The sequence below is a fragment of the Delphinapterus leucas genome, chromosome 9 (assembly GCF_059928025.1).
Source record: "Delphinapterus leucas isolate spDelLeu-1000000601 "Yukka" chromosome 9, BTC_Dleu_Yukka2, whole genome shotgun sequence".
Lineage (NCBI taxonomy): Eukaryota > Metazoa > Chordata > Mammalia > Artiodactyla > Monodontidae > Delphinapterus > Delphinapterus leucas.
In genome coordinates, this window is record NC_143137.1 from 102,733,857 (window position 1) to 102,746,394 (window position 12,538).

At 37.8% G+C, this 12,538-nt stretch overlaps 1 pseudogene; it reads left to right on the plus strand.

Annotated features, from left to right (window-relative positions):
- Window positions 1-6,757: 6,757 nt before the first annotated feature.
- Window positions 6,758-9,136, plus strand: LOC111184579 (non-selective voltage-gated ion channel VDAC1 pseudogene; annotated as a pseudogene).
- The last annotated feature ends 3,402 nt before the right edge of the window (window positions 9,137-12,538 follow it).

Below are 12,538 nucleotides of genomic sequence, written 5' to 3' on the forward strand. Positions count from 1 at the left end.
TCTGGGAGCTCTGCATGGTTGTGCCCTGACCCAGGACCTCACTTCCTCTCGGCTCCCTCAGCCCTTGTTCCTGTACATCTCCCTGCTTCATGGGGAACCTCCATCCCACCTACCCAGTTCTGCATGTCCTCACAGCACTGCTTTCAGAGAACACACAATGGATTCATGTGTTTGCTTGTTCTGTGTCTCCTCTCAATCACCCCATAGTCAGACACAGTTTGCCCCCAAAGGCACATTAGGAAATGTCTGGAAACATTATTGGTGGACACAACTTGTGGGGAGAGGAGGTGTTACTGGCATCTACTTGGTGAGGACAAGAAAAGGTGCCAAACAGCCTGCAATCCACAGGACAGCCCCCCACAGAGAGCTATCCAGTCATAAATGTTCACAGTGCTGGGGTTGAGAAGTCCTGTCCTAGGATAACTAGAGTGCCTAGAAGTTAACAGGCACACAGGAAATACGGTTGAATTAATGGATGGATGGAATGTTGCATGGATGGACAGATGGATGTGTGGAAAAATGAACTGGAGATAAATTTCCTGAGCTGAATATGGCCTATTCAGATTGAAAAAAGAGATCAAAGAAGAAATGTATTATTAATTTGAAATAATGGAGGGAAAACGAATATGTATCCATAGATATCCTGGCACTTTTAAATTCCAAGTTTTTAAATATTTACAGGCATTGAGGTAGGGAAAAAATTTACCAGTAGATAAACAGACAAATAAAAAAAAAATTAAAATGAGTCTCAGATTCCTCCACAGCAGAGCTGCCAAAAGACAACTCATAGATGTCTACAGGTTTGCTGGGAAATGACCAGGAGAAATGCATTTTACTTCCGGTGAAGTGATGCCATGTGTGGCCATGTTGGTAGGGATAAAATGCTTTAACATTCCAAAACAGCAATTTCTCAAAGATGTGTTCTGGTTAAATGAGAAATAAGTCAAATCAAATAATTCAAGACTGGGAGGCATTGGCCCAGAAGATTGTCCCAGAGAAATAACTGTTAAGTAGAAAATTGTATGTCTAAGCATTGTGAACATGTAATGAAACTTAATGCAAATGTAAAAAGTAACACTTGAATGGGAAAAATAGACAAAATCTGGAAAAAAAAAAACCCTGTATATGAGATTATAACAAAAAAACTGGGATTGAAATAATTTAAATATAAAAAGCATTACAAAAATCAGAAGAAAATATGGTTGTCAACAGATCTCAGGTAGGAAAACAGCATTCTAAATAACAACACAAACAAAAGAAGTAAAAAGGAAAGAAATGACAAACCCGATTAAACAAAATCTTAGGACCTATGTGAAAGTATATTTTGCAAGAACAAAAGGCAAATTACAAACTAGAAAATACACTAGCAGCATATGTTTGTGTGTGTGTCTGGGAGTATATCTTAGTATCCCTAAGCATTGGAAACAAAACCTCTTAAAAATAAATAAGAAAAAATATGAGTATCTCAGAAGAAAGCTGAACAGAGGAAATAAATGCACACATAAATGCAAATGGCCAATAAATATTCTTAAAATGTTCAACATTTACTACTAATAGTCATACTGTTCCCATAATATTTTTCCTGCATAAGTGGAAACTTTTATAACAATTGCAATAATAATTATTCTCAGTACTGTGGAGTACAGGGCAATGGGCACTACCATACTCTTCCTATAAAAGTATAATTTAGGCAAACTGCCTGGAGGGCAATTAGGCAGCATGAGGAGAGAGCCTCAAAAAACAGCACACACTTTGATGAAGGAGTTTTATTTCGAGCAATTTGTCCTAAGGAATCAATCACAGATGTTTATTTAAAAAGATGCATGAGCAATGCTGTTCTCCTCAGCATAACTTATAATAGTGAAAAATTGGAAACAGTCTAAATGGCTGTCAATAAGAAATTGGTTTTTAACATATGGAACATATAAACTATGTTGAAATTCAAGAGAATGATCAGCAGTCATGTACAAGAATATCAAATGAAATGGGGAAATTACAGTGAGAGGACTAAGCTCAAAGTAATGTACAGTGTGACTGAATTTGGTTAAAATATGTGCAAATATCATAATAATTTTTTATGTATAAAATATGTGCAAAGAAAAGGGCTGAAATTACATATAACATTATGTTATTGGAGATTCTCTAAGTCAACTTTGCACAAGAAAAGCAAAGTGGAGGACTTGCCCTGCCAAATGTTGATACATTTGAAGTCTTGGTAAAATAAACATATTTATTGGCACTCAAGAACAGTCTACAGGACAATGAATTGGGTGGAGATGCTAAAGATGGACTGATTTGTATACAAAAATTTAACAATTGATAAAGATGCCACTAGAATTAAACAGAAAGAATGTGGGTGATTTAAGAAAATTGGCTCATTGAGTGAAGAAAAATAAGGATAGTTACCTACCTAAGGTCGTGTACACAAGTGGATCCTGGCTCTATTAAAGACCTCAATGTAAAACTAAATTTTCAAAGTTAATAGGAAATATTGTAGGAGAACATTTTTTCTGAATGAGAGAGGAGGAAGACTTATTAAGGAAAACTTCGAACATATACACCATAACAAAGGACAGGAATTTAACTATGAAATTTAATGAGTCCTCTTCATTTCTAACAGCTTTACTGAGGAGTAATTGATAGACAAAGAACTGTGCATATTTAATGTGTTCAATTTAGTGAGCTTGGACACGTGCAAATGCCATGATACCATCACCACTATCAAGGTGATAGACACCCAACACCTCCCAGAATTCCCTGGTGTCCCTTTTTGTTTTGACATGAGATCTAGATTCTTCACACATTTTGAAGTGCACAATACTGTACTGTTAACTACAGACACTGTAGTTAACACAGCAGCTCTCTAGAACTTACTTGTCTAGCACAATTGAAACTTCATACCGATTCAACAAATTTATGTAAAAAAGTCAAATTGGAGAGAAGATATTTGTACTGCCCAAATGAAAGGAATTAATCTCTTGAATAGGCAAGAAAATCTTCCAAATAATAAAGAAAACAATTACTCTAGTTTTTATTTATTTTTATGCGGTATGCGGGCCTCTCACTGTTGTGGCCTCTCCCATTGCGGAACACAGGCTCCAGACACGCAGGCTCAGCAGCCATGGCTCACGGGCCCAGCCACTCCACGGCATGTGGGATCTTCCCAGACCGGGGCACAAACCCGCGTCCCCTGCATCGGCAGGCGGACTCTCAACAACTGCACCACCAGGGAAGCCCTATTACTCCAATTTTTAAAAGAATAAAGACTATGAAGATAATCACAGCTGCCTTTGTAAACTTAAAAGTCTATAAAAATGTGAAAAGATTGTTCAAAATCAAATAGTAATCAAAGAAATACAAATTACAGCAAAAAAAAATTACATATCACTATACACAAAGTAGATCTGGAAAACTTAGAAATCTGGAAAAGGCCAGTGTCAGCAGGAATGGAGTTAGGAGTATAGAAGCAAACCAATGTGCACTGCTGGGAGAAGGCATATTGCTGAAGACCTTCTATAAAAGAGTTTGGCAGCATTAAGTCAAGTCAAAAATACTTATAACATGATCTACAGAATGTTTGTTGCTGAGTTTAATTCCTAAATATATTCTCACACAAATGGATGAGAAAATATGTAAGTAAAGTTGGGAGGGGCTTTACCAAGTTGCTAATTATAGTTACACAATTATACAAAATGTTGGGTGAAATTAATGGAGAAATATTCAGTTGCAATCCAAAGTACACTACTGTAGCAATATTTATAACTGACAGGAGAATTTAAGACAAAATGCATTTATACATACAAAGTATCAATACATAATGATAAAAGCTTAGTAGAATGGTTGGGTAAACCATTGTAAACATGTGCATGTTGTATTATAGCATCAGTGTATACAACAAAGATTACAGAACTGTCAGGAGGAATTGACAAATTAACCTATCAGGAAAGATTCTAACACACCTCTTTAGTATTTTATAACCCAAGCAAAGAAGCATACAAAAAAAGCAGGATGCCATAGAAGATTAGAACATTAAAAAGTTTGATCTAATGGACATATTTAGAACATAGCACCAAGCAGTTAAGGAATACACATTTCGAGATTGGTTCAAGATGGCAGAGTAGAAGGACATGCTCTCACTCCCTCTTTCAAGAACACTGGAATCACAACTGCTGAACAATCATCGACAGGAAGACACTGGAACTCACCAGAAAAGATACCCTACACACAAGGACAAAGGAGAAGCTGCAATGAGATGGTAGGAGGGGCGCTATCACAATAAAATCAAATCCCATGACTGCTGGGTGGGTGACTCACAAACTGGAGAACACTTATACCATAGAAGTCCACCCACTGGAGTGAAGGTTCTGAGCCCCACATCAGGCTTTCCAACCTGGGGGTCTGGCAACAGGAGGAGGAAATCCTAGAGAATCAGACTTTGAAGTCTAGCAGGATTTGATTGCAGGACTTCGGCAGGACTGGGGGAAACAGAGACTCCACTCTTGGAGGGAACACACAAAGTAGTGTGCGCATCAGGACCCAGGGGAAGGAGGAGTAACCCCATAGAAGACTGAACCAGACCTACCTGCTAGTGTTGGAGGGTCTTCTGCAGAGGCAGGGGGCAGCTGTGGCTCACCAAGGGACAAGGACACTGGCAGCAGAAGTTCTGGGAAGTACTCCTTGGCGTGAGCCCTCCCAGAGTCCATCATTAGCCCCAACAAAGAGCCTGGGTAGGCTCCAGTGTTGAGTCACCTCAGGCCAAACAACCAACAGGGAGGAAATCAGCCCCACCCATCAGCAGACAAGTGGATTAAAGTTTTACTGAGCTCTGCCCACCAGAGCAACAGCCAGCTCTACCCACCACCAGTCCCTCCCATAAGGAAACTTGCACAAGCCTCTTAGGTAGCCTCATCCACCAGAGGACAGACAACAGAAGCAAGAAGAACAACAATCCTGCAGCCTGTGGAACAAAAACCACATTCACAGAAAGATAGACAAGATGAAAAGGCACAGGGCTATATACCAGATGAAGGAATAAGATAAAACCCCAGAAAACAACTAAATGAAATGGAGATAGGCAATCTTCCAGAAAAAGAATTCAGAATAATGATAGTGAAGATGATCCAGGACCTCGGACAAAGAATGGAGGCAAAGATCGAGAAGATGCAAGAAATGTTTAACAAAGATCTAGAAGAATTAAAGAAAAAACAAACAGAGGTGAACAACACAATAACTGAAATGAAAAATGCACTAGAAGAAATCAATAGCAGAATAACTGAGGCAGAACGGATAAGTGACCTGGAAGACAGAATGGTGGAATTCACTGCTGTGAAACAGAATAAAGAAAAAAGAATGAAAAGAAATGAAGACACCATAAGAGACCTCTGGGACAACATTAAATGCAACAACATTCACATTATAGGGGTCCCAGAAGGAGAAGAGAAAGAGAAAGGATCTGAGAAAATATTTGAAGAGATTATACTAGAAAAATTCCCTAACATGGGAGAGGAAATAGCCACCCAAGTCCAGGAAGCACAGAGAGTCCCATACAGGATAAACCCAAGGAGAAACACGCTGAGACACATAGTAATCAAATTGGTAAAAATTAAAGACAAAGAAAAATTATGGAAAGCAGCAAGGGAAAAATGACAAATAACATACAAGCGAACTCCCATAAAGTTAACAACTGATTTCTCAGCAGAAATTCTGCTGAGAAGACAGAAGGGAGTGGCATGATATACTTAAAGTGATGAAAGGGAAGAACCTACAACCAAGATTACTCTACCCAGCAAGGATCTCATTCAGATTGAATGGAGAAATCAAAAGCTTTACAGACAAGTAAAAGCTAAGAGAATTCAGCACCACCAAACCAGCTCTACAACAACTGCTAAAGGAACTTCTCCAAGTGGGAAACACAAGAGAAGAAAAGAACCTAAAAAAAAAAAAAAAAACCAAAACAATTAAGAAAATGGTAATACACACACACATATCCATAATTACCATAAACGGGAATGGATTAAATGCTTCAAGCAAAAGACAAAGTCTTGCTGAATGGATACAAAAACAAGACACATATATATGCTGTTTACAAGAGACCCATTTCAGACCTAGGGACACATACAGACTGAAAGTGAGGGGATGGAAAAAGATATTCCATACAAATGAAAATCAAAAGAAAGCTGGAGTAGCAATACTCATATTAGATAAAATAGACCTTAAAATAAAGAATGTTACAAGAGATAAGAAAGGACTCTATGTAATGATGAAGGGATCAATCCAAGAAGAAGATATAACAATTATAACTATATATGCACCCAACATAGGATCACCTCAATACATAAGGCAACTGTTAACAGCTCTAAAAGAGGAAATCAACAGTAACACAATAATAGTGAGGGACTTTAACACCTCACTTACACCAACGGACAGATCATCTAAACAGAAAATTAATAAGGAAACACAAGCATTAAATTACACAATAGACCAGATAGATTAAATTGATATTTATAGGACATTCCATCCAAAACAGCAGATTACACTTTCTTCTCAAGTGCACATGGAACATTCTCCAGGATAGATCACAACTTGGGTCACAAATCAAGCCTCAGTAAATTTAAGAAAATTGAAATCATATCAAGCATCTTTTCTGACCACAATGCTATGAGATTAGAAATCAATTACAGGGGAAATAAACATAAAAAAACACAAACACATGGAGGCTAAACAATATGTTACTAAATAACCAAGAGTTCACTGAAGAAATCAAAGAGGAAATCAAAAAATACCTAGAGACAAATTACAATGAAAACACCATGATCCAAAAACCTAACGGATGCAGCAAAAGCAGTTTTAAGAGGGAAGTTAATAGCAAAACAAGCCTACCTCAAGAAAAAAGAAAAATCTCAAACAAACAATCTAAACTTACACCTAAAGGAACTAGAGAAATAAGAACAAACAAAACCCAAAGTTAGCAGAAAGAAAGAAATCATAAACATCAGAGAAGGAATAAATGAAATGGAAACAAAGAAAACAATAGCAAAGATCAATAAAACTAAAAGCTGGTTCTTCAAGAAGATAAACAAAACTGATAAACTGTTAGCCAGACTCATCAATAAAAAGAGGGAGAGGACTCAAATCAATAAAATTAGAAATGAAAAAGAAAAAGTTACAACAGACACTGCAGAAATACAAAGCATCCTAAGAGACTCCTACAAGCAACTCTATGCCAATAAAATGGATAACCTGGAAGAAATGGACAAATTCTTAGAAAGGTATAAGCTTCCAAGACTGAACCAGGAAGAAATAGAAAATATCAACAGACCAATCACAAGTAATGAAATTGAAACTGTGATTAAAATTTTTCCAACAGGTAGCCACCGCGGAGCCCACTGCCACTGCTTCTGAGCGGAAGATGGCTGTGCCTCCCACGTACGTTGATCTTGGCAAATCTGCCAGGGATGTCTTTAGCAAGGGCTATGGGTTTGGCTTAATAAAACTTGATTTGAAAACAAAATCTGAGAATGGACTGGAATTTACAAGCTCAGTTTCAGCCAACACTGAGACCACCAAAGTGATGGGCAGTCTGGAAACTAAGTACAGATGGACCGAATATGGTCTGACGTTTATGGAGAAATGGAATACTGACAACACACTAGGCACGGAGATTACTGTGGAAGATCAGCTTGCACGTGGCCTGAAGCTGGCCTTCGATTCATCCTTCTCACCAAACACTGGGAAAAATAATGCTAAAATCAAGACAGGGTACAAACGGGAACATATCAACCTGGGCTGTGACGTGGATTTCGACATTGCCAGGCCTTCCACCCGGGGTGCTCTGGTGCTGGGTTACAAGGGCTGGCTGGCTGGCTACCAGATGAATTTTGAGACCGCAAAGTCTCAAGTGACCCAGAGCAACTTTTCAGTTGGCTACAAGACTGATGAGTTCCAGCTTCACACTAATGTAAATGATGAGACAGAGTTTGGTGGCTCCATTTATCAGAAGGTGAATAAGAAGTTGGAGACTGCTGTTAATCTGGCCAGGACAGCAGGAAACAGTAACACTCACTTTGGAATAGCAGCCAAGTACCAGATCGACCCTGACGCCTGCTTCTCAGCTAAAGTGAACAACTCCAGCCTGATACAGTTAGGATATACTCAGACCCTAAAGCCAGGTATCAAACTGACACTGTCAGCTCTGCTGGATGGCAAGAATGTCAACGCTGGTGGCCACAAGCTTGGTCTAGGACTGGGGTTTCAAGCATAAATGAATACTGTACAATTGTTTAATTTTAAACTATTGTGCAGCATAGCTACCTTCAGAATTTAGTGTACCTTTTAATGTTGTATGTCTGGGATGCAAGTATCACTAAATATAATGTTAGATTTCCAGGTTAAAGATGATTCAGCTTTACGGTGTTACCCTTTCAGTGGTACAGAAGAAACCCAATTTCAAAAAAGGTCCTTTCAGCTGTAGACTTGAGGGGGAGCTTGCTGGCCCCTCTAGAGATGTCAGGTTTCTTTTTTACCTAGAAATGGCTGCAAGTGGAAGTTGATAATTTGCAGGCACTTTGCAATTTGTAAATTCGTATTGAGTAAATGAATGAAATTGTGACTTCCTGAGAATTGAACCTTGGTTTCCTACCCTGATTGAGGAGAGGCTGTTTGATGGTGTATACAAACTCATCTGAAAGGGACTTTTTTAGGCAGGGACTTTTTCCACCCCAATCCATCACCTCTTTTACACCAAAAGTAGTCTGCAGGGCGTGGTAGCTGTTTCTTTTGTGCCATTTTGGGGTGGAGAAGGTGGATGTGATGAAGCCAATAATTCAGGACTTAACTGTGTTTTTTCTCATGTTGTGTTTTTTGGCCCTTGCACCAGAGTATGAAATAGCTTCTAAGAGCTCCAGCTGCAAGCTGGGAAGAGTCTCTGTGACTGTAGTCACATGATGACAATACTCAGAATCTAAATTGAACTTCTGTTGTATTCTCGCCACTCAGTTTATTTTTTAGCAGTTTAATGGGTACATTTTAGAGTCTTCCATTTTGTGTGGAGTTAGTTCCTCCTCTTCAAATGCTGTAATTAACATCACTTAAAATACAACCTGAATAAAATATTGAAACCTTAAAAAAAATTTCCAACAAACAAAAGTCCAGGACCAGATGTCTTCACAGGTGAATTCTATCAAACATTTAGAAAACAGCTAACACCCATCCTTCTCAATCTCTTCCAAAAAATTTGCAGAGGAAGGAAACTCCCAAACTCATTCTATGAGGCCACCATCACCCTGCTACCAAACCAGACAAAGATACTACAATAAAAGAAAATTACAGACTAATATCACTTATGAATATAGATGCAAAAATCCTCAACAAAATACTAGCAAACAGAATCCAACAACACATTAAAAGGATCATACACCATGATCAAGTGGGATTTATCCCAGAGATGAAAGGATTCCTCAATATATGCAAATCAATCAATGTGATACACCATATTAACAAATTGAAGAAGAAAAACCATATGATCATCTCAATAGATGCAGAGAAAGATTCTGACAAAGTTCAACACCCATTTATGACAAAAACTCTCCAGAAAGTTGGCATAGAAGGAACCTACTTCAACATAATAAAGGCCATATATGACAAACCCACAGGAAACATCATCCTCAATGGTGAAAAACTGAAAACACTTCCTCTAAGATCAGGAACAGGACAAGGATGTCCGCTCTCACCACTATTATTCAACATAGTTTTGGAAGTCCTAGCCACGGCAATCAGAGAAAAAAAAGGAATACAAATTGGAAAAGAAGAAGTAAAACTGTCACTGTTTGGAGGTGACATGATAATATACATAATAGATAATCCTAAAGATACCACCAGAAAACTACTAGAGCTAATCAATGAATTTGGTAATGTTACAGGATGCAAATTAATGCACAGAAAGCTCTTGCACCCCTATACACTAATGATAAAAAATCTGAAAGACAAATTAAGGAAACTCTCCCATTTACCATTGCAACAAAAAGGATAAAATACCTAGGAATAAACTACCTAAAGAGACAAAAGACCTGTATGCAGAAAACTATAAGACACTGATGAAAGAAAATAAAGATGATACCAGCAGAAGGAGAGATATACCATGTTCTTGGATTGGAAGAATCAGTATTGTGAAAATGAGTATACTACCCAAAGCAATCTACAGATTCAATGCAAACCCTACCAAATTACCAATGGAATTTTTTACAGAACTAGAACAAAGTGTCTTAAAATTTGTATGGAGACACAAAAGACCCCGAATAGCCAAAGCAGTCTTGAGGGAAAAAAAATGGAGGGGGGAGGAATAAGACTCCCTGACTTCAGACTATACTACAAAGCTACAGTAATCAAGACAATATGATACTGGCACAAAAACAGAAATATAGATCAATGGAACAGGATAGAAACTCAGAGATAAACCCACGCACCTATGGTCAACTACTCTATGACAAAGGAGGCAAGGATATACAATGGAGAAAAGACAGTCTCTTCAATAAGTGGTGCTGGGAAAACTGGACAGCTACATGTAAAAGAATGAAATTAGAACACTCCCCAACACCATACACAAAAATAAACTCAAAATGGCTTAGAGACCTAAATGTAAGACTGGGCACTATAAACCTCTTAGAGGAAAACATAGGAAGAACACTCTTTGACATAAAACAGCAAGATATTTTTTGATCCACTTCCTAGAGTAATGGAAATAAAAACAAAAATAAACAAATGGGGCCTAATGAAACTTCAAAGCCTTTGCACAGCAAAGGAAACCATAAACAAGACAAAAAGACAACCCTCAGAACAGGAGAAAATATTTGCAAATGAATCATCAGAAAAAGGATTAATCTCCAAAATATATAAACAGCTCATGCAGCTCAATATTAAAAGATGGGCGGATATTAAAATCCAAAATTAAAAATTAAAATCCAATATTAAAATCCAAAAATGGGTGGAAGACCTAAATAGACATTTCTTCGAAGAAGACATACAGATGGCCAAGAAGCACATGAAAAGCTGCTCAACATCACTAATTATTAGAGAAATGCTCATCAAAACTATGATGAGGTATTACCTCACACCAGTTAGAAAAGGCATTGTCAGAAAATCTACAAACAACAAATGATGGAGAGTGGAGAAAAGGGAACCCTCTTGCACTGTTGGTGGGAATGTAAATTGATACAGTCACTATGGAAAACAGTATGGAGATTCCTTAAAGAACTAAAAATAGAATTATCATATGACCCAGCAATCCCACTGCTGGGCATATACCCAGAGAAAACCATAATTCAAAAAGACACATGCACCCCAATGTTCATTGCAGCACTATTTACAATAGCCAGGTCATGGAAGCAACCTAAATGCCCATCGACAGACGAATGGATAAAGATGATGTGGTACATATATACAATGGAATATTACTCAGCCAAAGAAAGGAATGAAATTGCGTCATTTGTAGAGACGTGGATGCATCTAGAGACTTTCATAGAGAGTGAAGTAAGTCAGAAAGAGAAAAACAAATATCGTATATTAACGCATATATGTGGAACCTAGAAAAATGTTACAGATGAACTGGTTTGCAGGGCAGAAATTGAGACACAGATATAGAGAACAAACGAATGGACACCAAGGGGGGAAGGCAGTGGTGGGTGGGGGTGGGGTGGGTGTGTGATGAATTGGGAGATTGGGATTGACATGTATACACTGATGTGTATAAAATGGATGACTAATAAGAAAAATAAATAAATAATCATAAAATAATTTGTTCATACAAAATCTGCATATGGATATTTTAACACCTTTATTCAATATTGCCAAAATGTGAATGAAACCAAGGTGTCCTTCATTACATGAATGGGAAATATACTCTAGTGTATTCTGGGAATGGGATAATATTCAGCACTAAAAAAGTAAGCTATCAAGCCATAAAAATATATGGGAAAGGGTTTCCCTGGTGGCGCAGTGGTTGAGAGTCCGCCTGCCAATGCAGGAGACACGGGTTCGTGCCCCGGTCCGGGAAGATCCCACATGCCGCAGAGCGGCTGGGCCCGTGAGCCATGGCTGCTGAGTCTGCACGTCCGGAGCCTGTGCTCCACAACGGGAGAAGCCACAACAGTGAGAGGCCCGTGTACCGCAAAAAAAGGAAAAAAAAAAAATATATATATATATGGGAAATTCTTTTTCTTCTCTTTTCAAGTATAAATGATTTAAAATAATGTTAGTTTCTGTTGTACAGCATACTGATTTTTTTTTTGCAGATTCCATTCCATTATAAGTTATTACAAGATATTGAATAAAATTCCCTGTGCTATACAGTAAAAAAAAAAAAAAAATACACATTTCTTTCAAGCACACACATACACACATTTACCAAAAATATGACCAACCACAAGGACATAAATCAAATCTCAACAAGATAACTCCAAAGAAAATAGAAGTAAAAAAAAGGATTAAAATGAGAGACCAAAATAATAATATAGACTGAGTAGATTAGGTATATTTTGTAATATTT